Raw genomic sequence first — 26,571 nt, 5'->3', positions numbered from 1 at the left:
TCAGGAGCTCTGGTGAGAGAGCATAACGCTTTCGAATTTTACCAAGTAGGCATTGCGCATGCGCAGGCACTGCCGTTCCCTTTTGTATTTTGTGTTTTCTTCATATTGCTGTTGAAAGCGCTCTCAAACAGGGACGAAGACAGGAGGAAGAGACGGCCCGGCTCTAACTCGCCACTATTTGTTTAATTAGAAGAAACACAAATCTATACTGACTGGGTTCCACGTGATGCTTTTTTCAGTTTATCGTTTTCAATGCCCTTCCCGTTCAACTGCCGCGTGTATCTGTGGTTATATTCCCTGTAAAAGTTGCTTTCAAGATTTTTATCTTGGGCGAGCGGAACGCACCTCGTGAGACGCTGTCAGTATACATTTGTGCTTGTTTTCAATAAACAAATAGTTGCGAGTTAGTGCTGTGTCGTCTCTTGCTGCTGTCCTCGTCCTGGTTTGAGAATGCTTTAAACACCAACTAGCGCAATTGCCCGTTCTACTGCAGTACATTGTGTTTTCTCATTGTGCTGCTAGGGCCTTGCGGGAGAAATCGGATACCCGAAAAAAAAAACAGATGACCGAAACAAACAAAAACAAAACTACAATGGGCGAAATTTCTCAGGAAGTATTTTAGAATGGCCTCCGCGTCTAAAAACAATAAAATCCGCTACTTTTCTTTGCTTTCAGACGACTGTAGTGCTAAGAAAGGCACTCGCAAGCAGAAAAAGATTCTTATAATGGTGAGTTTCTCTCAACAAGTATCGGGACTTGTAGTCTAGACAATTTCACGTAGATTTAATGCACGTTTCTGGAACAAAAGATGACTACATAGCCACGAAGACACCAAATATGAAAAATATGATTAGCAGCTCACGTATCGGTGGCATCGGGGACCGGCGTAGTGACAGAAGGCAGGGCATACAGTAGACAAGACCTTTGGCTATTAAGATAACAGAGTTACGTCGTTCAAGTAGATTTCACAACGTTTAAATGTGCCGCCTTGTAAACAATGAAAGTCCCAAAAACCAAGCACTCGTACGCAGTTTATGAACGTCAGGGGGCGCCCGACGTATCTATTTGCGTGCTCTAAAGACTAATATATTGTGTACAGTACGCGAACACGAAATTGGGCATCATAAGCTAGAGAGTTCGACCAGGCAAAAATTGATTACCAAGCCAATCCAACACCGCTTGAGGTGAGCGGTAAAGGTGACTTCTAGCATGATTCTTTGTCGCCGCGTGAATTTATTGGATGGAATTTACGATATTCCTGTATTTACGTCAAGCGCAGGTGCGCTTGAACGATGTTCGTCTCTTTATCTAGACCATGCAGCATAATGCGGCTTTATCTAAAGTAAGCGGCAGAATAAAAGATAAAGATAGGCCGAAGTACAAATGAATGCCTCTCATTCAAACTGAAGAACTAGGCCAAGGTTTTTATGTATCACCAGTAAGGCGGTGTATTATCGAAACTGGAGTCTAAGCTTGCTGCTGCAGGTGCAGTAAAAAAAAACTACCCTCGCCCGCCTTGGCAGTGGAAAACAACAAAAGCTTGTTTACGATGATAGCCGTACAATTATCAACTTTTGCCTCAATGGTGACATTTTCGTAGGAAGGCCTAGATTGTGTCCTGTCACCCAGCTACAGAACAAGAGTTTATCTTAACAATGAAAACCGTGCATTCTTTGTATAACGAACCTTCGAATGACGAAATCACGTGTTACTTTTACATTTTTGTTTAATTTACATGGGGAGGTGAATTTAAGTGAACATCATTGTTTTAAGGCCACTGAGCTTAAGCGAATGAGAATCAATCGGTTGCCGTGTTAAAATAACAAAGAAAACAAGCATCATCATGGATACCGCTGTGCCTTTGCAATCGAACACGCTTTTGAAAATTTCCTGCCATACGCCTTCGGCGCACTACCGCTTCATTGAGGATGGGCAGGACGGTTTCGTGATTAAGCCACACGAAATGACGCCACTAGAGCCGTGCGGGAAAAATACATAGACCTAGACCTTAGTGTACATATCGTTGATTGCTGCACGTGTTGTTTTGTATTTTTAAATGATTTCATTGGGTGACGTGCGGAGTTTTAGCAGCAAAACGTAGGGACGTGTACTAGCCAAGAAGGTTCCCAGGTGGCCAGAAGCAAACCTCGCTTTTCGGCTACTTTCACCTAAACCTGTAAAATAATTTCCAAAAATGTCTTTTATTTGAATTGGGCACCGAATTGAAGGGGTTCAGATCAGCGTTTTTACTACAGGTCAATTTAAGTAAATCGGTGAGTTTCACACCCAATTCCCGATTTGGCTCGAAGGTTTCGAATATAAGGGCTGCTTCGTTAAAACGCTTTGAAATGGGCGCTTTATTACCCGCCAGAAGTTTGTTAAATTAGGCAGCAGGTCAGTGTACCTGTTCAACCTTTTAAACATGATCTCGTTTTAAGTAATGAGCACATTCGGTGTTACCAATTAGACTGGCTTTACATTGGGGTGGTAATAGTATGTGACGGCATATAGTAGAGAAGTAATTGTGCTGCAACTTTGTTCTTCTTTTGTAATCAATGTATGACTAGATTTTTTTTTCAGGAGTACGCTTGCATTTTTTCTGCCTTAAATATAGTAGTAATATAACCTTTACGGATGATGCCTCAACTTTGAGGTAATGAGCCAGTTTGGCATAGGGCGACCGTCGGCTCTTTGATCGTGGCTTTTACGCAGTACAAAACTATTGAAACCAGTCGTTCTTTATAGCATCATATATATTTCCGTGGACTGTTTCAGGGTATCTACACACAACGAAAGAAATGCTTCAAGTGTGTAGACCTTTGCTAGCCCAATACAGCCTGGGGACAAGTGTTATGGCCAATTTCCCTGCAGACACTTTAAGTCGCATGGACGATGTAAATGCCATTTCACCAGGAACGCAGGAAGCACTTACCGACCCGTTTGACGTACACGAACTGGCTACGACGCAAACCAACGATAACGAGCTCTCCCGTCTGCGTGGAGCACCTACAGCACTCAAGGTTGAAGACGTACCGTTTCGTGGTGTGATTATCGTCTGCGACACATCCACAGGTGTTCCCCGACCCTTCCTGCCTCCCTCACATCGTCGCCGCCTGTTTGACGCCATCCACAACATGACCCACCCCGGCATTCGGGCATCTCAAAAACTCATTGCGTCCCGCTACGTTTGGCCCCGTATGAACGCTGACATTCGAGACTGGGTACGAGCCTGCACGCCGTGCCAGCGTTCAAAAGTCCAACGCCATTCCCTACCCCCTGCCAAGCCATTCCTCAGGCCCGATGAACGTTTTTCAGTCGTTCATATTGACCTCGTCGGCCCCCTGCCTCCGTGCCAAGGTTACCGCTACATCCTCATCTGTGTTGACCGCTTCACACGTTGGCCCGCAGCCTGCCCTCTTCCCGACAGCACGGCCTCCACAGTAGCGTCAGCCTTTGTTTCTACCTGGGTGTCGCGCTTCGGATGCCCTTCCACTGTTGTCACGGATCGCGGCCGGCAGTTCGAGTCGTCTCTGTTCACAGAACTACTTCACCTTGTCGGCACGACTCGTCTCCGAACAGCTGTGTACCATCCGCAGTCAAACGGCCTCGTCGAGCGTTTCCACCGACACCTCAAGTATTCACTCACAGCGCATGGATGCCCAACCGAGTGGGTCCAACGGCTACCACTGACGCTCCTCGGTATCCGGGGCGCGTACAAAGTGGAACTCTCGTGCACGTCTGCTGAGCTCGTCTACGGTACACCTCTGGGTTTGCTAGCGGACTTGTTCGACGAGTCTTCGCAACCTGTCCCCGCAAGTGACTGCGTCGATCACCTACGAGAGGTTTTTCGGCATCTTCGGCCTCAACCCACACGCCTTGCAAAGTACCCGACGACTTACATGCACCCTGACCCCAAAACTGCCACGCATGTGTTCATGCGCTACGGACCCGCCCGAGGACCATGGTGGCCTCATTACCTTGGCCCCTATCCGGTCGTTCAACACCACTCGACCACTTTTGTCGTGGACATCAATGGAATCCAAGACACCATGGCCATTGAACGACTGAAGCCCGCGTACCTCGAGCCTCGAGCCGAAGTCACTTCGCTCGAACCTGCTGTGCCACCTAAAACAAGACCACCCCGGCATGTCCACTGGAACCTCGCATGACTTCTCCGATCGTCACTCTCGCTCCTCTTTTGGGGGGGAGCCCTGTAGCACACCAGCTCCAGCGACATCGCTGGATCGAGCGCCGCTCCTCGCGCAGCAGCCCGATAGACATGGTCACAGGCTGCGTGGCCGCGCGGGCGCACGAGGACACGGGGGTCTCACCGGTGCTCACAAAATAGAATCTGGTTTTGCCTTGCGACGAACGGTCGTCCTGCCTGAGGCTCCTTCCTCTCGCCCGACATAGCTTCCTACACTCTAATTCACCGCCAGTGTGAAGGATAGGAATTTCTACGGCGCTTCTCCAAGACGCTTTTTCGGTTCACTAACCTGAGCGCGTGTTTCCAATCGTTTCGCTGCTTAGGGCACCACGCGTCATGTGTGATTTCACTGCGGGCGCTATCGCATTGAGCTCCTGCTCAAAGGAGCCCGCCGTTGGGCCTCTGCATATTCCTGATATTGCTTGGTGCTGGCGCTGATGGCCAGGGTTCGGGCTCCAGAGGGTCTACATTTTAATTTCTTTCTTGCAGTTGTTAACATTATTCTACGCATTGTGTCTGTTAATAATAGTAATGTTGTTTATGTGAGGTCGCTTTAAGTTCGGCGCGCAGCCTATGACTACGTTTAGTGAACGTTCCGCTTTATTGATTGATTGGTTTTAGGGATTAACGTGCCGACGCAACTCAGGAGCGGCCGACGCAACTCAGACCAGTATGCTGCAAAGATTGCTCGAAGCCAGGTTAAAAGAAGTGGATTGGGATGTATAAGTGGGCTATCGCCACCGCCAGGCATGCATGCGTGTTGTAGTCCTTTAATTTGGCGCCGGTGCATCTACACGGCCCTCCTATGCGGTTCGTGCACACCTCCCGCGCTTCAATTACGTCTGACGGCCACTGTACGTGTGTAAGCGTAACGGACAACGTACACCAGCCTAGCTTTGTGGTACCCATGAATAGGGGAATTGGGGTGGCAAAAAATACACTTTTAATACATGTAATAGATTTTAAGACCTATGTTATAGCCGATGTCAAAGCACCACACCGCAGCCATCAGGCCGAAATATGTTTGGCGTGGGTATTCGAAGTAATCTGCTGCAACGGAGTCACCCAAGTCGGCCCGGGGCATGCAAAGAAGTGAGACGGCCTCCGTAATGGTGACATCAGTCTTCCTGCTTTCGCCAGTTGCTTAGAAAAAAAAAAAAAAAAACAGCGGGTACAACTCTAACCGGCCCACCTTTTGTACGTGTTAGCCACCTCAGTATCGTACAGAAGATGGCCGTCTCGACACTGCAACTGCTGCTAGAAGACTCGCCGAGCGATCCTTCTTAGTATATCACCTTCCAAAAATGTATTTAAAATAGATGCTATTGTTGAGGGTGAGCGACCTGCGCCATGAACCTAATGTCTCGATCTGTTCCCGATCTCAAAGCAATCAGGATGAATATGTAGAGCGCATGCCAGGCAAGACACAGATGGTGCGAACGTCTTGCAGCAACGAGGGACTGATGTATTCAGTGCGCTTGGCTCGGCCTCTTCCAGGACAAGTCGGCGGATAATGACGATGGCAGAAAGCAGGCAATGATAATGATGAAGGCTGCAGTGACGGTGGTGGTGGTGGTGGTGATGATGATGATGATGATGATGACGACGACGATGCCGCTACAAATATTGTTCGAAATATTAGAGAGGAAGAAGAGGCAGCCCTTGACAACTGCCTTATAGCATCACCTTCATTTTATTGTAGTTCCACTCCATCATTAAAGTGATCACACTTGCCGCGACTCGCGCCGCGGTTTCCTCAACCAACACACAATGGGATCGGAGGTGAATTGTGGGCACGCAGACTGGCATGCATCTTCAAACAGATCCTGACTTTATTCAGGAGAGTGATTGCGACGCCTCTTCCTCAGAACCTCGTCCAGAAGAAAATCGGCATGCCGTCACTTTAGTGAAAGGTCGGATAACTGCACCGGCGTGTTATGAGCGCGATTCCACTGATCATTCTCGGACATTGCCTTTCCTACGATACGGACCGTCTCAGGCTAATGCGGAGGAGTTCATTATGGTTGCTGTGGCTATGCGCAATCACATATGCACGGAGAATTGCTTTCGTGAAGCCACCGACAAGTCACTTTGAACTGTGAAGCCTTGCACTTCAAGAACCTAGTTAATGCACACTAAGGCGCGTGAACACGAGCGGACGCACGCACACATGCGCGCACGCACGAACACATGCACACACGCACACTCACGCACGCAACACGGACAAACTGTGCTCTAGCGTAATCCTGTCGAAAACAGTGCATCCTAACCGCTGTGTATGCCACGAAGAGCCTTGAAACGATTGTGCCTGACATTGGCGTAATTACAACACCGGTAATTTTAACTAATTTTTGTCCTCACTTATGGTCGAAATATGCAGGAAAAAAAATAAGGACAGGCCCCTGGTAGCTGAAACGCATTATGAAAATGTTGCCGAAGTGTCGTAATTCCAAGAAAGTACAATGACCGTGTTGCTTAATCTTTACAGCTAGGGCGGCTAAATCGAACTAGTGCGGTGGGATGTTTTTATATCACTTCGGCGGAGCTATGCATGCGAATAAAACCAGCTGCGGAGAAGGCGTGTAAGGCTGACCTCAAACAGATTCCGCGGCGTTCACAGGTTTCATCAGCGTTTGCTTCCCCCATCGTGAAGGATCATGTGCGTTTTGAACAAACGTATAAGCGGTAAAGTAGAGATGCAGCAGAGGAGGATTGGGAATGATAGTGGGCTCCATGGACATTTTGACATGGTGAGATCGGCTTTACGAAAACAAACACGTCACAATCCTGTTGTGAATTTCCTTTCCTGCATGGGTAGGAATAAAGGGATCATAACCACCGTTTCCTCGCTAGGAAGAGCACGAGACAGAAACATTTTTAGCCAAAACTCTTCATTCAGGAAAGACTCCAGCACGTCCGGGAAGCAGGCCAATACATTAAGACAAGCCCACCCGACCCCTTTCTGATCCTTCCTGCGTTGCGCTGCGAAACCCTCACAAGAAAATGCGTCAATAACAACAAAACTATGCCCCCCTTGTCATCAGACGTAAATTCACCGATGATAAATTGAGAATGGTGACATATCGGGAGGTCTTTCAATGCTGAAAGATAAACACTCACCCACATCTGCGTTTACACCTCCATCATTCAACTCTGATGAGTTTTATTGCAGGCCTTCCATCACACGCATTGAATGCCCGTAGCTTTTTTTTTTACAGTTTGTGTCTGAGCTGCCGCGGTGGCTCAGTGGCTAAGGCGTTGCGCTGCTGAGCCCGAGTGCCGCGAGTTCGATTCCCGCCCGCGGCGGCCGCTTTTCTGATGGAGGTGAAAAGCAAAAACGCCCATGTGTACGAAATTTCGGCACACGTTAAAGATCCGCAGGTTGTCAAAATTAATCTGCAGCCCTCAACTACGGCGCGCTCCATCACCTGCGTTGCGTCGGCTCGTTAAACCCTACAATCAATCATAAACGGTTTGAGTCTGGGCGTCAGCTTTCAGTATTTTACCGGCACCGTTCAATTCAGGTTTTCCGTGTGCATGTCGTTCCTCCTGCTTTTATGCACACCTATTGACCTAATCAATGTCGTCACCTTTATTTGTGATTTGTTTGTACCTGCCCCTCGTCACGGCGTCAAGGGCTTTGGTTAGGCTGTTTCTGAAGAACGCTTTGGAAGGGTAGTAATTCTCTCGTTCTGATTTACTCTAAGGACGTCGTACCGAATAGCAGGCACAGAAATGAAATCCCGGCTGCCGGGTCTTATGTGTCTTATTTGAGGCATGTTACGCTGAAGTGATTTTCAACTAAGCACAACAAATAATTCCTTTAAGGGCAATATTAAGGCAACCTTGACGGTAAACATATAATTCAGTTGTCTGAAACCCTCGTAGTAGCAACATAGCTTTCCATTTGCGGAAGCTGGAGGGAAATATGTTTTTAGAAAAACGCTTTTTGTTCCATTTAGACGTAAAAAAAGCTTTGTACACGTCAGATGATTAATAAGCATCCTCTGTAAAAATGGACGCAAAAGGCAATTGTTTTTGGTTGAACCTAAGTCTGTCCCACCGACTGTCGAGCATCGAGAAAACGGGAATGAATCTTTCATTCCCCTTGATATAGCGGTGGGGCAGAGGGACTTGTGGGGATTGGTTTAGGTTTTCAATTCTATAGTCTTTTATATAATATAGTGGGAAAATGTTTTTGGTGTTTCTCGCGTTATGAAGTCATCCTGGCAGATTAACATTCGCTTTTCTCAACTGCAACTTGTTGGCTGAAAATTATTCTCTCCGTTTATGTACGTGTGTTTCCGAGGGGGAAGCATTTTCCCCTAGGTAAATGGTTTTTCATATAAAACACGAAAAAATGATGCGCACTGCCGCCATGAAACACCCTCCTCTCTAAAAATTAACGTTCATTGAACTAGCAGGTATTTAGATTTGGTTGTAATGGATACCGAGCATACCATTTGATGGCCCGGCTTTATGAAGGAGACATTGCTTCCATAGTAGGGATATTATTGCCGCTTTTCTAATGCGCTCCGAGATCGGAGAAACAATTCAAGCAAGTGGTAAGTTATAAACGGCCTAACAAACAAAATGCTGGCTAAACAACATATTTATTGCATATATTCAGGCGCCTGCATCCGATTTTTCAGACATTCCCTAATTTAGCACGATGCATCCTTAGTAAACCGTCGTCACATCACTTTTAAGTACTCTCAGTTCGCCTGTTTGTCCTTGCACTGGACATTGAAGAGAGAATCAATGCAAGTTTTCTTGTTTAGTGATCAAAGGTAATAAACAGAATAAACGTAACAGACCAAACATTGAACTCTGCAGTGCAAACAACAATGGATCCAACCTCAACATGGCTCCAGGCGATGTAAAGAACGAATGGTAGAGAGGACGAAAGTAGAGCTAGAAGACGCTATTACAAGACGTTAGAAGGACCTTCAGGAAACACCTGTAATAAATTCAGCTTCGAAGTTACTGAATTTTTACAAGATATAGAAAAAACATTTTACTGCCGATAAAAACGCTAACCAGAAAACGAGTATTGGTGTGATCAGGAGAGAAGTGTTAATGCCCATGCCGGACGCATAAAAGTAAAGACCAATGATTAAGAACATTGCAAGCTGTAGCAGTAAAAAAATATCCGGAAAAGGAAACGCAAACGGCGAATAGTAATAGAGAAAAGCAAGCAACAGTTTCTTTCTGATGACCTCTTCGCCGATTGCACTGCCCTCGTTGCGGAAAAGTCGCACTTGATTGGAGCCAGGGTATTCTTTCTTCATTCAGTGGGAGTTCATGATTCAACCGGGACATGTGTAAACAGTAGCCTGCAACGAAGTACACGTGTTGCCCTGTGTATATACACTATGACTTTTCAAGAGGCAACACAGGGCTTCCTGGAACACGCGCGTGTCCCAGTAAAGAAAGCACGAGACAAACGTAAATTTTAGGTGCAAAAGAACTGAAACATGCTTCATTACTCTGGACAGGCTTTTCATTTGTTTTTACCCGTCGTGCCACATCGCTGTTGTTTCCAGCTACTAAAAGAAAGTAATAAAAATGTGCGGTGAACGTGTTTGCGCTGGAACAAAATCTGTGCTCCGTGTCGATATAAAATTCATCGAAGTATTTTCGTCGAAGTCCTGGCGGCAAAAGATGGGCTTTAATGTGGTCAGAACGAAGTTACGTCTACATGCGAAGATTACGCGCTATGTATAAAAAAAGCAAAGTCCTCGAGATAATTACGTCCTCGAAAATATGTACATTATCATCATTATCATTTTACGTGCCAGCACTTCATCATCTCTGTAAATACTCATTTTCATGGTGTGTGTTCCCCTGTTCTTCGCTCGAGCGTCCCAATAAAAGGTCGCCCCGTACATCGGCCGCCAGAGTCAGCGTCGGCCCCTCAAGTGGTAAGGTGCGAGGTAGTATTTGCGCCATTCCAGCAGGCGAACGTCTTGAACAGCGCGGCAATGCGGTTTACCACGGTTGGCCAGCCAGAAGATGGTGACCAGGAACAGCGCTGATTCAATGAGAGCCACCGGCAGCGTGGATCCTGGGAGGGTGCTGGGACAGCAGATACAGCCAGGCCATTCCCGTGACGCTCCCATTTCCCACAGCAAGTATAGGTATCGGCCAACATGAAAGCTTGCTCACATAATTGTTCCTCACAAGGCCACTTCCAAATAGGCTTTGTGCGACGCTGTACCGGGTACAGGGCCTGGCTCGATGGACACGAATCGTGCCAATCGTAGCGGTTCAGCCGGTTCTGCATTCAGCAGCGGTGCCAGAAACAGGATGGCACGCGCACAGGGAGACACCAACTGAGGCTGCCCCGCGTGATCCCTTTTGTCTGAGCAGAGGCAGCAGGAGCGCCTCCCTCCGCCCGTGCCTGCGAACGGGGAGCGCGACGCCTCGGAGACCCAGCCCTGGTGATTTCGGCCAGCTCCGGGGTCAGCGCTGTAGATGCGGCCCGCTAGCACGCCGGCCCCGCCCGCGTCGTCCTCCGGCCCGTTGCGCTCGAGGATTCCCGTAAGCTGGTTGGCAGCGGGGCCTCCCCGAGCCCCCTTCAAAAAATGGATGGCACCTTCGATGGGTGGCTGCTCTCGCTGCAGGTCCTGCTTGCAGCAGTTCTGACGTCGGGCCCCAGACTGAGTAGCGGCCAGGCGGCAGCCTTCTGCACCGGATGGGTGCGAAGTGTGAGCTCCCTCGGCCGGGACGAGTGGTGCTGGTTGGCGGAACCTCTGATGGTGTGCGAACGTTAGACTGATGATGATGATGATGATGCTCCTTTGCGGAGTGCCTGCAGTGCTTCTTTTTCATCTATACAATACCATCATCACTGGCTGGCATGACAGCACTTTGTCTTCTCTTTAAATACTCATCAACGGGATATGTGCTCGATTGTTTTCCGCTTGAGCGTCCTAATAAAAGGTCGCTCGCAACTTTAGCACCTCGAATGAACCTCAAGGGAAGCGCCTCACTCGGTATGAATACGAAGCTAAACTGAAGCAGAAGGCGGAAACATGGGGAAACAGGAATCAAATGAATCTGTCAGCCCTTCTTTTTCGAAGCCCCCCCCTTTCTTAATTTTTCACGGTGCAGTCTGTGACTGGGAAACCATTCGGTTGTTTGCAGAAAGCCTTTAGTGCCACACTCGGTGAAAAATCGTCGTCGTCGTCATCGTGGTTGTTGTTCTTGTTGCTGCCCGGTCAAGAAAATTGCAGCATCATTAAACAGTAAATAAAAACGCATATGTCATCTTGAGCCGGTGGCATTTCAAGTCAGGTCTTCACAATTGCAGCCCCATATGTTATCGCTGAGCTACCAGCGCCCATTACCAAGGGCAGAAAATGTTTGGTTGCCCATGCTGTTCCTTTCTTCGGGCGCAGATCCCCTGAGAGGACTGTCCAGGAATCGGGAGCTCTGCTGGCTAATGTCACTGCTTCACAAAATTCACAGTACTCTGAATTGTGAAAATAAAAGTTACAGAACATTGCGTGCCTCTTGCGGTAATAATAGGAAACTAAAGTGAAGAATGCTGAAACATAGTGAAACAGGAATCAAATACCCAGAAGTAATTCCTCCAAAGAAAAAAAAAAGAACGAAACCGAGACGTTAAAACGATGTAACACTACAGAATTCGTAATTCATATCGAATTACGTTTGTTAATTCATATTGCCAGGTTTTCACCTTCAATGCACGTAAGCAGCCTGTCGCAACGAATTGCTATATTTGATATTTTTACTAGGTACATGTACGCGGCCCAAACAACCAATGAATTAACGGCTGCTCAGTAAATCCCAATATTAAGGCAGAAAGGTGTGCAGATATTTAAAGATACAGGTGAAGCTCCGTGTGCCCCGTTTACAGCTGTTGAAGAACCGAGGCGGGGACCGAGGGACGTGGGTGATTCCTTTTAATGGCGGATGGGACTTTACAATGATGGTGATATTAAGTGGCACCTGACAATGGCCACCTCTTCTTTCTCTAATATTTTTAACATCCTCCCGGGCGCGCGATAGCACAGGAAGATGCTGAAATGAAGCAGTTTTCAGCGGTCGTTCCGCGTTATTGCCTTTGTCACACCCAACAAGCGGAAGTTCAAGTTCGTTAAGCAGTCCATGATACCAAGCGATGTCCTGCCCGTTGTAGCCGCCCTGTGCTAGTCCGTACTTTTGCTTCCATCGATGCTTGGTGCGTCGGTGATACCTGCGATTTTTGGAGTAGGGCCAGGGCAAGTGGCTTGTCTTGACCCCCGTCTGTACTAGATGACTTGCCAGCGCTCGTGCAGGCGTCTCGTGACATGTGCGCCGGATCGCTTTTCTTTTCTTGGAAGATATCTAGAATCGGTTGGCTCTTGTTGTGCGGGCAGCGATCCTTTTACAAGGGGCTTTTCCTTTTTTCCTCATTTTCACGATCAGCCGGCAATTTTTCACGCACTTCCGTGAAGCCGTCTTTCTGGTACTTGTACCTGCTTTTTGTGGGTCCGCCTTGATTCGCTTGTTACGTTTGACACCGGGATCTTAAGATCGCCAGGTTGTGCCTTGGCCAAACCAATCCAGGTGGAAGTTGTGCTGCTGTGATGACATCTATCAGGTGTCTCCATCGGTGAGACTAGGTTTTCTTTAGGTTGTCGATATTTATGATGTGCTACTTTGTTAGCCTGTAGTTTTTGTGGGCCTTCAATAGGTCGTTCCTGGCGCGCTGATCTCCCCGCCTCGGAAAGACTGCACGAACGACACGACTGGTGAGGTGCGCCCACTGCGGTGCCCCAACTCTTATGTCTAGTTCGGTAAACTTCATCGTTGGGAGCGAAATTGTCTGAGCAGTCAACAGAAATGGCTGCCTCTACATCGTCAGTTGGTGCGATAATTCCTTGTAAGAGAGCAGCTGGTTGGGTGACTCTTGGTTCCTGATGAGCTTCTTTCAAAGGCATCGTCAAATCACTGTTTCTGTTTAGAAGGTGACCGTTCTGCAAAGCCGATTCGTTGATGTTTACGGTACCGTCCTCCTCCTCCGGGGCTATTTTTACAGTGTCATCGGTAGAGTGCTTTTGTAATTCCGGGAACAATCGCTCCATTCTACATTTGGTCAACAGGATAAGATCTTCGAATTCATAGGCGGCTTCGTATTCTTTTTCTAAATCATCCAGTTCGACGAGCTCTTCAATTTCACTGTCCAGTTTCTTTACTATTTCATATTTTTCCATCAGGCTCTTCTTGAGGCAAATTAGCTTACCGATTGATGGCGCCTCGGCGTTCATCCGTGATTTTATATCGTTGATCAGTGTGGTGGCGTCATTCCGGATTAGGTTTCTTCGTTCGGACAGGGCCTCCATGTCGATGCTTGGCGTCGTTAATATCTGTAGGTCGTCGAGAAGAGTCATGGCAGGCAAGAAACCGAAGCCGTTGATTCCGTTGGTCCCCGCAGGCGTCCGTTCGGTAGCGTTGGTGAGGGCGCCTGGTCGTTAGTTGCTTGGTGAGCCCTCAATTGATCCGTGGGTAGTCACGTCCGCCTGCGGCCCGTGGTCAGCGGTCACCGTTCAGTCCCATCGCCGCCGTGTCCCTCGCGTCATCGTTGATGGCGGTCCGCACACTCCGTTCTCCAACTGTGTAGATCTTCCCATCCTGGCCACGGCACCATTTTGTTGAAGAACCGAGGTGGGGACCGCGGGATGTGGGTGATTCCTTTTAATGGCGGATGGGACTTTACAATGATGGTGATATTAGGTGGCACCTGACAATGGCCACCTCTTCTTTCTCTAATATTTTTAACAACAGCTATAAATACAAAAGCTAATGGGCACTGCTTATGCAAACCTCCTACAGAGATTTCCGTTAGCCTGTGGCATGATTCAAAGGACAATCGCCCTAGAAGAATAAGATGACGCGGTTTAGAGCAAACCATCGAATACGAAGAGGAAGGTGACAAGTTTGAATTGGCCACCAAGAATTGATGCATTTTACCTCTTCTAAAACTAACGGGAGATAGCGGCGTCTAGGAAAAGAAACAATCGGGCAGGTAGAGGCGGAGTCAATTAAAGGCTGCTGCGACTGACGGAGAAAAGAATGTAAGTCTGAGTCAAGCAGGTTGAGCGGCAGCTCAATGACCCAGCAGGATAAAGCAGCGCTGGGTGTTGGAGGACTACGCCATGCAAGCCTGGGTGGGAGCGAGCCGACATCGCATCGGTTCCAGATTCTCAGTCGCACTTCGAATGGAAGCATTGGCGGCACCAGCAGTGATGTTAAGGGCTTCTTCATTAATCGAAATGCTCCGTCAACCTGTACCGCTGTGAAAGACGACGCCCCACAGCAATGCTTCCATTTTCACCAGGTGCCTCCTGCAGCCACAGCGACAGTTCCCAGTCCCTTCTGTTCCTTCGGATATGACGGAGCTTGCAACGAAGGACCGACGACGGGGCGTGTGGCGCAATGACGGCGCCATCCCCACAGCTACAGCGGGCAGTGACGCCAGACCACCACACTTGATGACTACCGCTGCTTTCACGTCACGGCCCCACACGTCTACGCCTCGGTAGACAGCCACCCAGCTAGGCCTGTTCTCTAGAGACAAGTAGACGAGACGCGTAGAAACTTCACTTAGGACATTATATTAATTAGTGTTGTGTGGTGAAGGATTTCGTGGGTGAGACGGGGCAGTCTTTATTAAAGTGACCTTTTATGACTGGACTTCTCTTAGGCGAGCTAAGCTAAGCCAAGCCAAGCTTGTGCAAGGGGTTAGTGTTGTCAAATTTTGTGCTATTTTTTTTTTGCAGTGAGGATTGTTTGCGGAGTTACTTCGGGAAGAATAAATATGTGGTTTGTTCCACCCGCCTTCGTCTGTCCATCGCCCAACCCTCTGAGGCAGTCCAGATATCCAACCCGTGACAGCAGGACCCTATCCACAAATTCGAATGGTTACCACAAATTATCCAGTATTTTTTTGGAATCGGGCTCTTTGAAAAGGGAAGAAGAGGAGTAGCTGGTGTTCTTTACAATGGTACTTTTCGTCCGTGCGCTCCGTTCAGAATCAAAACAGAGTCAAATTAAAACTGGGTGAATAAGACAGCGCTCAAATGTATTCATTTGCTACCATTCAAATATATGTATGCTATAGCAGCAAATTGTCTATAGTTGTCGCCAAAATGAAAACATTCATCTTTTTTTAGCAGAAGAGCTGCTTAAGCTCGAGCTTTGTCAGTTGGCGGTAACAAAAAAAAATGAAGGAAGAAACTTCTCCCTGGGTGAGGCGCCCAGCACGACCTTCGCGCAGTGATTTTAGCAAGACAATATACCGAGCACACGAGAGTTTGCACGTCGTGAGGGGTTCCCGACATCACCCAGGCTTGCGCGTGGGCTCGCGCCACTTGAGAACCTCCCGCCTTCGTCGTCATCGTCTTCGGCTCGGTGGACCCATGTCACGCCGTTGTCTACCCGGCTCTCGCCTCCACGTAGAGATAAAGGCCATTGTATTGCCCACGTGACGCTTTTGGTCGTTGAGCCTGGTACTTCCGGGTAGGGGTCGTTGAGACGGGGGCCCTGGGTTGGTCGGAGAGAGATGACGTAAGCGGGATTGACTCGGTCGGCAGCGACGACGTCTTGACGGCCGTTAATGTCGACTTTGACAGCTTTGGGTAGGCGCTCGCCGTACGAGGAACGTGCCTAAACTTGATCTTTCTGCTCTCTCCCTGGCATCAGCTGTCAGCGTGGCGAGAAGATAGGTCGGCCCCCAGCTCTGCTATTTCTCTAGCCAACTACATGCTCAAGACAGGACCCATAACAAACACATTATGTTACCCCTTCGACATCCGCACAAAAACGAGACGCTCCCAAAATTTTTTTTTATCTAGATTTAATATTCGGCAACCTGGAGTTACTCATTGTATTTGTCGCGTCTCTTAAAGAACATGCGCATTACATTCCTATCCGTCGTTATTAAGAATATAATACGAAAGTACTTTATGGAAATATACATGATTCGCAGCAGAGGGAAAAAGTTGCATTTTTTATCTTAACCACGGGTGTAAGCAAATGTGCCTCCTTTTGCAGCATATATATAGTCATTTTGAGAAAGCTTTCCTCTTTGAGTGCGCCGCAATTATTTCACAGGATCCGAGTGTTCAGGACGAAGCTACCACTCAACGCACCCAAGCCCGAGACGAGCCAACAGCCACACAACATCGCGAACCGATACCAGGGGCCCAAGCCGCAGCTAAAGCTGCCGCACAAACTGCAGGGCTCGCTGTGCAAGCATTGTCCAAGAATAAACGTGCTAGAAGACCACGCCAGAACATAATCGAGCCGCGGCATCAGCTGAAGGAACTGTTGAACAACCAGCAAGTGCGGCGCGCGGTGCAACGCAGTTGTATAAAGGGAGACACGAACGTTGGAGGTGCGGGAGGATTTAAATCCCCCCTGCGTGCGCGCCGCGACCATGATCAGCGTATAGAATACCCGTGCCGTTAAACCTATCATCCTCATATTCAGCAACCACGGCCCCTGTCTTCCTTGCGTCTTTCTATCTGAACACCAGGTTGAAGAAACCGAAGGTAAGCGTTTGAGTCTAGCATCAAAAACCACCTTAACTTGTAATAGAACTGAAAGTTTGAAGTGTAACAGCGCGAAAAAACTACGAGGGACGCAGAAGATATTCACAAGACAGGCGCTGCCTCGGTATAGGTATTTTATTGGAAAGAAGCACAAATATACAACCGACACGCACAATATAGTGTGGTGAAAAAATACAAAAAATTGAAACATCGGATAAAACCGAGTAAAGGCAGTTGGAACGTTGTCAAAGCTAGCTGGCATCCAAGCACATCTGTTCCTCCTCGTACAGCGTCAGGGAAGGCAGGCTTACACAATTGGTCGGCTCTTGCCGTAATGATAGGCTTGTACAACTTCTTGTGTCAGCTGATCCTTATGGGTGAACAAAACATCGAAATCATGAAAACACGGCGTGCAGCCACATGCTCTAAAGCGCACCGATAGGTGGGAGGACGTGTCTTTTGTTAAATTATTCTAATTTTCCCGCAGGCGCGTGTTGACGCATCCACCTGATTGCCCAGTGTAAACTTTCCCGCAATCGAGGGGCAAGTGGTAGACATGGCCGTGACAGGGCACAAATCTCTCACCGCAGTTGATACCATGTGGTTGTGTAAGCCAGCATTCCCTGACGCTGTACGAGGAGGAAAAGGCGTTTTTGGAGTCTACCTGGCTATGAGAAGATTTCACCCGATTTTATCCTGTGTTTCACATTTCTTGTTTATATTCAGCTTATCAGATTTCACGTGTCGGCTATATATTTGTGCTTCTTTCAAATAAAATGCCAGTTGCCAGTCAGCGCGCATCTTGTAAATTTCTTTTGTGTTTCTCGTCATTTTTTAGCGCTGTTACACTTCTAAGTACACCTTAACTTACCCTTGGTTGCGCAGAAGCATGCATATGTATGTAGCTAATGTACGCACACGTCCGTATAAACGTGTATGTACTTACGTACACGGGTGTGCATGTAGGATAAATGTAGGTGCATAAATATTTGCGAAGGTTCCTGTAAAAAGGGTTAATAACAGTGCGATGACGGGACGTAACAGCAGAGAGTTGAATTTTCCAGTCTAGTGCGCTGGTGCTAAACACGGGCTTCAAGGCTCCGATGACCCGGACTTCCTTAGGCCGTTCCTTGCTTAGTGCTACCAAAGATTTCACTTACAAATCTGGCTCGGGAGTGCGGAAAAGTAAACACGTTCGTTTTGGCAAACGTCGCTCCCAAAGGAACACACTGGTTATTTTTGTCGTAAAATGAAAAACACGCATGACTGGACAAAACCATGTTCATAAATACTGCGCGGATTTATTGAACCAGGAAAGAATTCGCGGTCAGAGAAGTGTTACCCTTCGGACCCTGTGCTAACGTTGACGGCTACATTGTTTTTGGACATTAAACTTTCCTCTAGAGAAACTCTTTAGCGAGTATACAGTATACAGAAAAGAGTAAATAGAATATATAGTATAGGGTATGTAACGTTTAGAGTACATAAAGTATAGAATATGTAGAGTAAAGAGTTCACAGTAGCCAGTGTAGGTATAGAGAGTGAACAGTTGAAAACAAATGATGAAATCCGTAAAATCTTGCAATGAATATTTCGATAAAAAGAACTAGTTGCGCTCTAACATTTCCGAAACAACTCTCCTCTTTAAATAACAAACCAAGAAAGCAGAAAGGGCCCATTTGTCACAGAAGCTGCTCGAAAACAGCCGCGCAAAAACTAACGGGTAACAAAAATAAAAGAGACAGCGCTAATCTGCCGAGGTCGCGGAAAGACCTTCAAGCGGCCGGGAGTAATATAATAAGTCGGTAGACGGAGTTCTGGCGCCTTCAAAATGGCAGTGGTGGCGACAGCGGCAGCACGCATCGGTGCGGAAGTTTCTATCATAATATTGCCCTTTCGCAACTTTTGCAAAAGCACTTCAAGGAATTTTCTGAGGGATGTTGAAAGGGACTATATCTCAGCTATTTTCAGGCGCGGTGCGTAGTAAAAACGCAAACACAAGTCTGACATTTCTAGAGCAAAGAATATTCTTCCACTCTGCTTCTGGCCGATTGTAGTAGACTGGTACGACGCGATGTTTTCTCATTGGCCTTGAACTTTGAAAAAAAGTTCGAAATATTCAGATGGCACCCCTATGTTTATATTTAAAGACATAATCATGTCTAACGAAATTCGCTTTGTACGCGTGTGGGCTAAAATTATATTCCCTTTTTGCAGCAACCGCTTAATTAAGCCGCAGAACATGTGGATGCACACGTGCACAGAGCACTAGTACGTGACTAAAACACTATGCGTAAAGGCAGAATCCTTCAATGCTTTACTGGTCACGAAACTGCTCCGTAACTCGATGGGAGAGCTTCATATGCTGCATTTGGCCTCCGCGCGGTGGCGCCACCCTCTCACTGAGGTCACTCCTCGGGCGGCGTTGCGCTGGCTCGAACGGCGGAGCCGCGGCGAGTTGTGTTTTTTGTGCAGGAAAAAAAATTTAATGTGCATCTCGCGCTCTTCTGATGCGACTTAAGTAGTGCAACGACGATGCCTTACATGTGTTGCGTCCCGGGATGTCATTCCTTGCACAACGATACCACAGAAAATGTTTCCTTGTTCTCTTGACCGAGCGACAGGGAGCTGCGAGAGAAATGGAGGCGCGCCATTCCAAGGCAAGAAACGGGAGATTTCAGCTTCGATTATAAGTGTGTGACAGTGCGTGGAAATGCAGTGTGTGTGAGAGTGGAAAAAGCAATGTACCCTTTTGAGAGCATCGTGGAGCTAGAATTATACAAGGCTAACTTATAGCCGGACTTTTGTCATATCAGTCAGGTTGTAGCGGTGCTTCATTACCTGTTTGCAAACTGGTATTACCTTGCGCTCAGGCTCGCGTGTAAAAAAGCTTTTGGACGTCCTTGTGCTTTTACTTTTCACATTTCCGCGAATTATCCCTTAAGGTTCGTCTTGTTTGTTTTGTAACCGCGCGTGGCCGATTCCGGTTTCTTATCTGGCGTTTCAACCGGAGCGCCCGTTAGCTCTTTTTGTCGTACGTCCCGTCGGGCAATATTGTTTGATATGAAAAGGGTGCTACCTTGTCGTCAACTTGATTTTTTGTTTCTTCGACAATGTTCTCGATCCCATTTCCATGGATCTGAAATTAATAACGTTCCGAGAGTAATGTATGCATAGCAAACGCCGCGCAACTCACTTTATTGACGTTCATCTGTGCACGTCACACTGCGGACTGCTTCTTTGACGTTTGTATTTCATCCTAGTCTTCTGTAAAACAGGAGCTTGCTAGCTTGCTGCTTTCAGAAAAGCTTTGCATCGTTCTTGGCTACGTGGCAATATTCTGTTTCCTCCGTGTGTTCCACATCGCAGCGCGAAAAAAATAAATTTTATGGCAAATAAACGTTTATACTACTACTACTACTGTACGCTGGACCACGCTCTTTTGGCTCCCTTCGTAACACTGAATTTTTGTTGCGTGTGATAAAATCAGTTTTATTGTTCTTTTTTCGCTTCCTGTCTTTGCAAGGATTGCAAAGCGTGGAAGCGGAAAGACACATGGTGCAACATATATCTCTTCGTGTTTTGATCCTTCGCGTTTCTGCAGCGTTTTTAGATGTTCTCAAGTATGTACCCACTCATTGAAACGACAATACTATTGGGCTATCTCTTTTAGTGTTCTGTGCATTCCAGAGCAATCAACGGATTCATTAAGCGTAGTCTGAACGACGCGTGGTTTCTTTCAGTTGTTTTTTATTGTATTATCGATAGGCCCGCAGCAGTCCGTGACTACGCAGCTACCGTATGTGTGGTATTTACAACTTTTGCTTTAAGAAAAGAACAAATAGAGATTTAAAAATTCGAAAAAACACGACGGCGCAGCGCTTGTGCCAGAGCACGTAGAAGCTGTTGCCGTTCGCGGCCGAAGACAACGGTAATTTACTACGAAAAATAAAACCCCATTGAAGGCAGGTGATAACTAGACAATAGATCGCTAACTACTACGAAAAAAACACACTTAATCAGCGCGCAGACACCAAAAGTACCAAGCGTTTGCACGCCAAGAGCAGGCCAATACGCCGCGAAAGCGGCGGCCGGATGACCTTCGTGCGGCGGTGGCGCCTGTAGTGGCGCGCGCGGTCCCCATATGAAACGAGCGCCGAAGTTTCGTGACCAGTAAAGCATTGAAGGACTCTGGTAGAGGTATGTATGCGCAATATTAAACACGGTGGCGGCCCCAAAGTTTCTACAAGAAGAACTGACCTTCGTCAAGCCGGAGGCATGTCTCGTTATCAAAACGTTGGCACCGGAGTGAGTCCAATGCTTTGTCCGCGGTTATATCTCTTGTTTTCCCCAATCTTTCAAGTCTCGTCGGTCTATGAAGGCGTATGCATATATCTGTACCACCCTTAATTACCCCAACAGGAAAAATGCCTCCACTATTGATTTTGAACTGCTCCTACTATGCGCATACCGAATTAGATGATTGTAATGCAACTATATTTTCTCCGCCTTCCATCGAGTCATGGACCCTCTTCAACCTCCTGCTGCCTCTCTCGATGGCGACTCATTCACTTTTGTGGTTCACCGGTTGTTCCTTCTGCGCGTTACACGTAGAGCTCCGTCCCGCATTTTCTTTTCAATGTGACCTAATATATCTGACACCTCAGTCCGCTGCCTGAGTCAAGATGCTCGTTTTCTGTCTCTAATTATTGCTCGCAATATTTTCATTTCATGGCTCATATGGCTAACCTGTTTGTTCCTTCGAAATACTTAGTAAACCACAAATTTTTCCCCAATAAATCCCCTTTTGAGCTACGCACAGGCTGTAATTCTATTTTTGACAAATGTACTCACTTCTTGATTACTTCTGAACGTTTTCTGACTGCTGTCTAGCCAGTAGTAATTCTAACCCTTATTTCTCGCGGTTGGGAGTGACACTCACAACTCCCTCAAGATAGTTATATTGATCCAGCTTTTCTAGTATTTGATTGCCTAGGCCAGGAGTCGGCACACTGTGGCAAATTAGGCAGTAATATGCGGCCCCCTGCATGTCGTCAGAAGCCCGACCCCTCTCCCGGTCCCTTCCTACCTGAAGGCCGACACGCCAGTTTCCACCTGAAATAGGTTTAGACGGCAGACATGAACAGAAAATGAATCGCATCCAGTAGCATGACATTTTCCGCCATCCTCACGCTTAGCCGGATTATTGTCATTATTGACAAATATTGTTGTCAATTCGCTGCTTTTATTCTCTGCATGCAGTCCCCCTCCTTCACTCCCCCTCCATCCCCCCACCCCGCCCCGCCACCACCACTACCCGGTTCGCCATCCGGCCCTCTATGGTGTCGGCTTAATACAACTCGGCCCTCCACCTTAAAAGGATGACGACCCCTGGCCTAAGCTGAAGGATACGCTTCCTGAATTTTTAACATTATAGTCGCCCTATTTTACTATTTATCGTTAACCCGACGCCTAAGCTTTCTGCGGACAGTTTCTGACGCAACCTCGGCAGGTCTTCTCCGTAATGACTTAGTTGCAACCTCGGCAGGTCTTCTCCCTAATGACTTAGGTGTTGTCATCAGCGAATCTGTGGGTCAAATATTCTCTATTTACCTATACCCCTGACCGCTATCACTCAATCCTCTCTGTGAATAATTGATTGATTGTAGGGTTTAACCCGCATTCACAACCCTGGCGATGATGTGCGCCGTAGTGGAGGGCTGTGGATTAATTTTTACCACCTGGGGATGTTCAACGTGCGCCGAAATCTCATACAAACGGGATTTTTTGCTTTTTGCCTTCATCAGAAAAGCAGCCGCCGCGGCCTGGAATCGAACTGGAGTCCTCGTGCTCAGCAGCACGCCTTAACCACTGAGCCACCGCGGCGGGTTCAGGAAATAATGTCAATACGAAGGCATGATTCACAAATTTCCTTGAGAGTTTCTGAAAAGCTCAGATATATTGGCTTTTTATCCCACCCTTGAGGTATCTTATAAAATCACACGCATTACTAAACCTTTTTATTTTACTGCCACCCATCTCACTCCAGAAGGCTTGGGTATACTAAGATGGACCTCGCTTTTTTCAGGAAAGCGGTGTATTTCTGTGTTCTCGCGTGTCTAAAGGAAAACACTGCCCTTAACCCCAGCTCGCGCGTGTGTTTTTCGAAGCATTGCCGCACGACGGAAAGGACCTGCAACGAGTACAAGGCAACACAACATTGACAAAAGCTCGATCATAAAAAAAATTCCTTCTCTTGTGGTCTGTCGGCAAATTGGTCAAGCCGACAGCATGGTTTTCCTCAATGCCGAGATTGGCGTGCGAGCACCGACAAAGCCCATTAACCAGCGACGCTGCCTGTTCTTTCCGACCCTGTTCTCATCAGCGCTGAAGTTTGGGAAATGGGCCGTCTTTTCCTTGCCCACCTCAGAGCGTAGCACTTTCACTCAGGGCCTCCTCAGACGTACCAAGTTGTTTGCTCAAAGTTCCGGCCTCGTTTGTCATCCGTGAGTGTTCAGCTTTATCCATAACGTTACCTTCTTTGTTCTCGTTATTCCGTGCTCGTCAACAATAACCCGAGGAGCTTCAAGCTGGGGCACTGGTTATTGATGGAAAGTTTTTCTAGCATATTTTTCTGGCGACGACATCGTGCAATGTTCTCAATCTTGATTTCTGTCATTCCTGTCTGAGTCTTAGAGTTGCGTAGTGCACTTGCGCTGTCTGATGCGGTACTCTAATGCCCTTCATAATGATGAAACTTGTCAGAAGTGTATAGATTGTTTTATTATTGTGGGCACTTGTGAGGGAACAAGTGCGGTGTACGAGGCTCTTTTCTTCATACGGCAACAAAGGCCACAACTAAAACGATAATCACCACATACATTCAGACCTCTTACACCGTCTCCTGTTGAGTTAGTAAAAAATTACGTGGTCTAGTAACAGGACATACCTAAACTACCCTTGAACAGAAACAAGCAGCACTTGTCATGGCAGTAACATTTGGTGTGGTTAAACAAGAAAACAATAAAAGGAAGAGTGTAGAAAAGAACTTTTGATTGATTCTTTTTATTTTTTGTATTCTTCTTTGTGAAATGCTTAACTTAACTTGAAAACAAAAGGTAATTTAATTTCTACATGGTTAACTATGCAGCCTTATATTGAACGACATTTTATACACTGCACGGTTCCTGCCAATACGTGATAGTTATCACGTGTACCTAGGAGTACGCACATTACAGGGTCACTAAAATGTATAAGCAGGTTGATGTATATGTAAATGGGAAAAAAGTGTCGGGAATACAAGTGTACTCTTTGCAGTAGCAGCAGTTGCTTATGAACTCACAAAATCCCAAAAGCTCTACATAAGGTGTCGACGTCCCACACAATTTCTCGCACTACAACATGGCATCATAAGTGGCGAGGGGATGGTGAAACAAGATTGGTGGAGCTTCATAAAGATTTTGTCTGAAACGAACCCAGAGGCAGCAGGAACATGTAAATGTAACATAAACGAATCTGTTTGCTTTTTCTGATCATGCCCTTCTAAAATACACCAACCTAAAACAGCCGACATTATAAAACATGATGTAGTACTCTCAGGTGCGAGCACGTCCTGGGCATTTCAATCAAGCTTCGCTAGCGTACCGAGGCCCACCCATAAGGCACCAGTACAGTGCCGACGACTTTAGCTTTACGCCGCCTGAATAAGACGATGTATGAGAGCCTTTATGATTGACTGAGACGGAATCGAAAGCCAATGCGAACAGGCTTTCAGGAAGGTGGTGTCAATCCTGTAAAATTTGGCTGGTCTGCCTCCGGATCTGTGAATGGCTCTGAGACGTCGCTATAAAATTGAAGGGAAACAGTTGAGGAAAATGTCAGCTGTAATTTGCTTTCTTAGAAGACAAGGCAGCGCTGGCCGTAGAACAAAATCCGAGGGAGCCAAAAAACGCATGATTGCTCAGTTAAAACAAAAGTTATTCTGCATTTATTGTTCCTTTAGAAATCAATGAAATGCTCTTAAACGCCGTACGTTTTACACAGCATAGCGTAAGCATAACGCTGGACAAAGTTCAACATACACGTTTTTAGGTTGAATATCCCTACAAAACCTTTACGAACAACCTAAAGTAAAAAAAAAACTGTTTTCAAATGACAGTTTAATCAGGCACCACGTTCCCTGAACATCGATAGGTTTTATTTCGAAGTGGGTTTACACTGTGCATAGTCTACCGTCTCGTCGCCGAGTTCATACTTTTCTTCGTCATTGTATAATATATTAGCCGCCTATCAATATTACCTTGCGTTCAAATGTGACCTTTCCTCTGCTGCTCGAAGAGGACTAGCATATATATATATTTTACATTTTAACAGTGAAGCTGTTTAGCACGTGCATCGCGGCGATCGCCTGGTAGTTAAGAAACCAAGAAAATGCCGAGTGCTCGTGCGTGCGTGCCTTGCGAAGACCACCCAACGTCCCTGGCCCACGTTCGTCGAGCCAAGCATGCCCACTTAGGGAGATTGACCAAGATTGGTCAAAAAATAAATGAAAGAAACTCGAGTGTTCACCGTAACCATGGCAACACTTGCTCGGAAAGAGAAAGACTCCAGCGCACTCGTTCCCCGTAATAGTGGCAACACTCGCTTGGAACGAGAAACACACGTCATATTGTACGCCCCTCCAAGGTGATATCGAATAATTATTACTTCAAAAAAAAATTGAAGGAAGCTCACACTAATAGCAACAAATATGGAGCAAAGGTTGTTGCAGCCGCGAAGAAGCAAACGGGTTGCAACCATGGACTTAAACCGTCATGATGGTCGTGAACATTGCGTGCAGCTTTGCTACGTTCACGTATTACGCGTTAGCGTTAGCTTCGTTCACTTTTTTGACATAGAACCTGCGCTAGCTAACTACAACATTGCTAAGCTGATTGGTAACAAAAAAAGTAACTTCAAAGTGAAAGATCAAAGAGCGTATAGATGAAAAGCTTAGCTGTAATAAACGGAGAAAAGGCCAAACTAATCCTGCACTTCGTCTGCAGCCAAACAGGCAGTTCCTAACTACGCTCGCATGGCGTTGAAGTCGATGGCGCTAGGAGCCATCGATTTGCGTTAGTTCACCGCTTCCCTCCCTAACCTAATTAGGCACCGCACGTCCCCGGGGCGAACACTGGAAATCATGGCTTGTCTACACGGCCATACATCTTTTATTACGTTTTATTAGCCTGTTAGCCGTGAGGGAGAGTTGTAAATGAGCGGAGGTTGTCGGTAGGAGCAATTTTTTCTTCATTCTGATGATCGTGGGTGAAATTGAAGAACTTCGACGGGTAATTTCTTTAGGGGATTTTTAAAATCATGGTCTAACTTAGTATGCTGATTATTAAGCACACTGATAAAGCTCTTGTTTGTAAGCTCTGCGTGTAACCCGCCTTTGAAGCTCAGCAGGAATGAGATTATGCTGCCATCACTGTTGCAAGCTTGGGTGAGAACCTGAATTCCTCACGCCTAGTCGATATAAAATGAACGGAAGTCTGCTGCTTTCATATTAGTGTAAGGCGTTTGTTGTCAGTGAGCAGCAAAAATCTATGAAAGTAACCAGGCCATCTTTTTTAATTATTTAAGCTCAATAATTGTATTTCTAGGTTGTTCGGAAGAAAAATTACACCCCCTGAACAAATTTAACATACAGTTCATCAGCGTTATAAGTTAGGAGCTCCCTCATTAGGGTTAGCATTTCTATTTAAAACTTCAGTGTGAGTTATATTTTCAAAACGAGTAAAAGGGACTGTATGCCGAAAC

At 46.8% G+C, this 26,571-nt stretch overlaps 1 long non-coding RNA gene across 1 annotated transcript in view; it reads left to right on the top strand.

Annotated features, from left to right (window-relative positions):
* LOC144173254 (uncharacterized) overlaps positions 1-15,408 on the top strand; it is a 198,174-nt gene extending 182,766 nt beyond the window's left edge. Inside the window, exon 3 of the long non-coding RNA XR_013323209.1 lies at positions 14,556-15,408. This is a non-coding gene — a long non-coding RNA (uncharacterized LOC144173254). The remainder of the gene's footprint in view (positions 1-14,555) is intronic.
* The last annotated feature ends 11,163 nt before the right edge of the window (positions 15,409-26,571 follow it).

Source organism: Haemaphysalis longicornis, unplaced genomic scaffold (assembly GCF_048455015.1).
Source record: "Haemaphysalis longicornis isolate Haplotype H1 unplaced genomic scaffold, Haemaphysalis longicornis Haplotype H1 scaffold_3, whole genome shotgun sequence".
Lineage (NCBI taxonomy): Eukaryota > Metazoa > Arthropoda > Arachnida > Ixodida > Ixodidae > Haemaphysalis > Haemaphysalis longicornis.
This window is presented reverse-complemented; position numbering and strand designations above follow the sequence as displayed.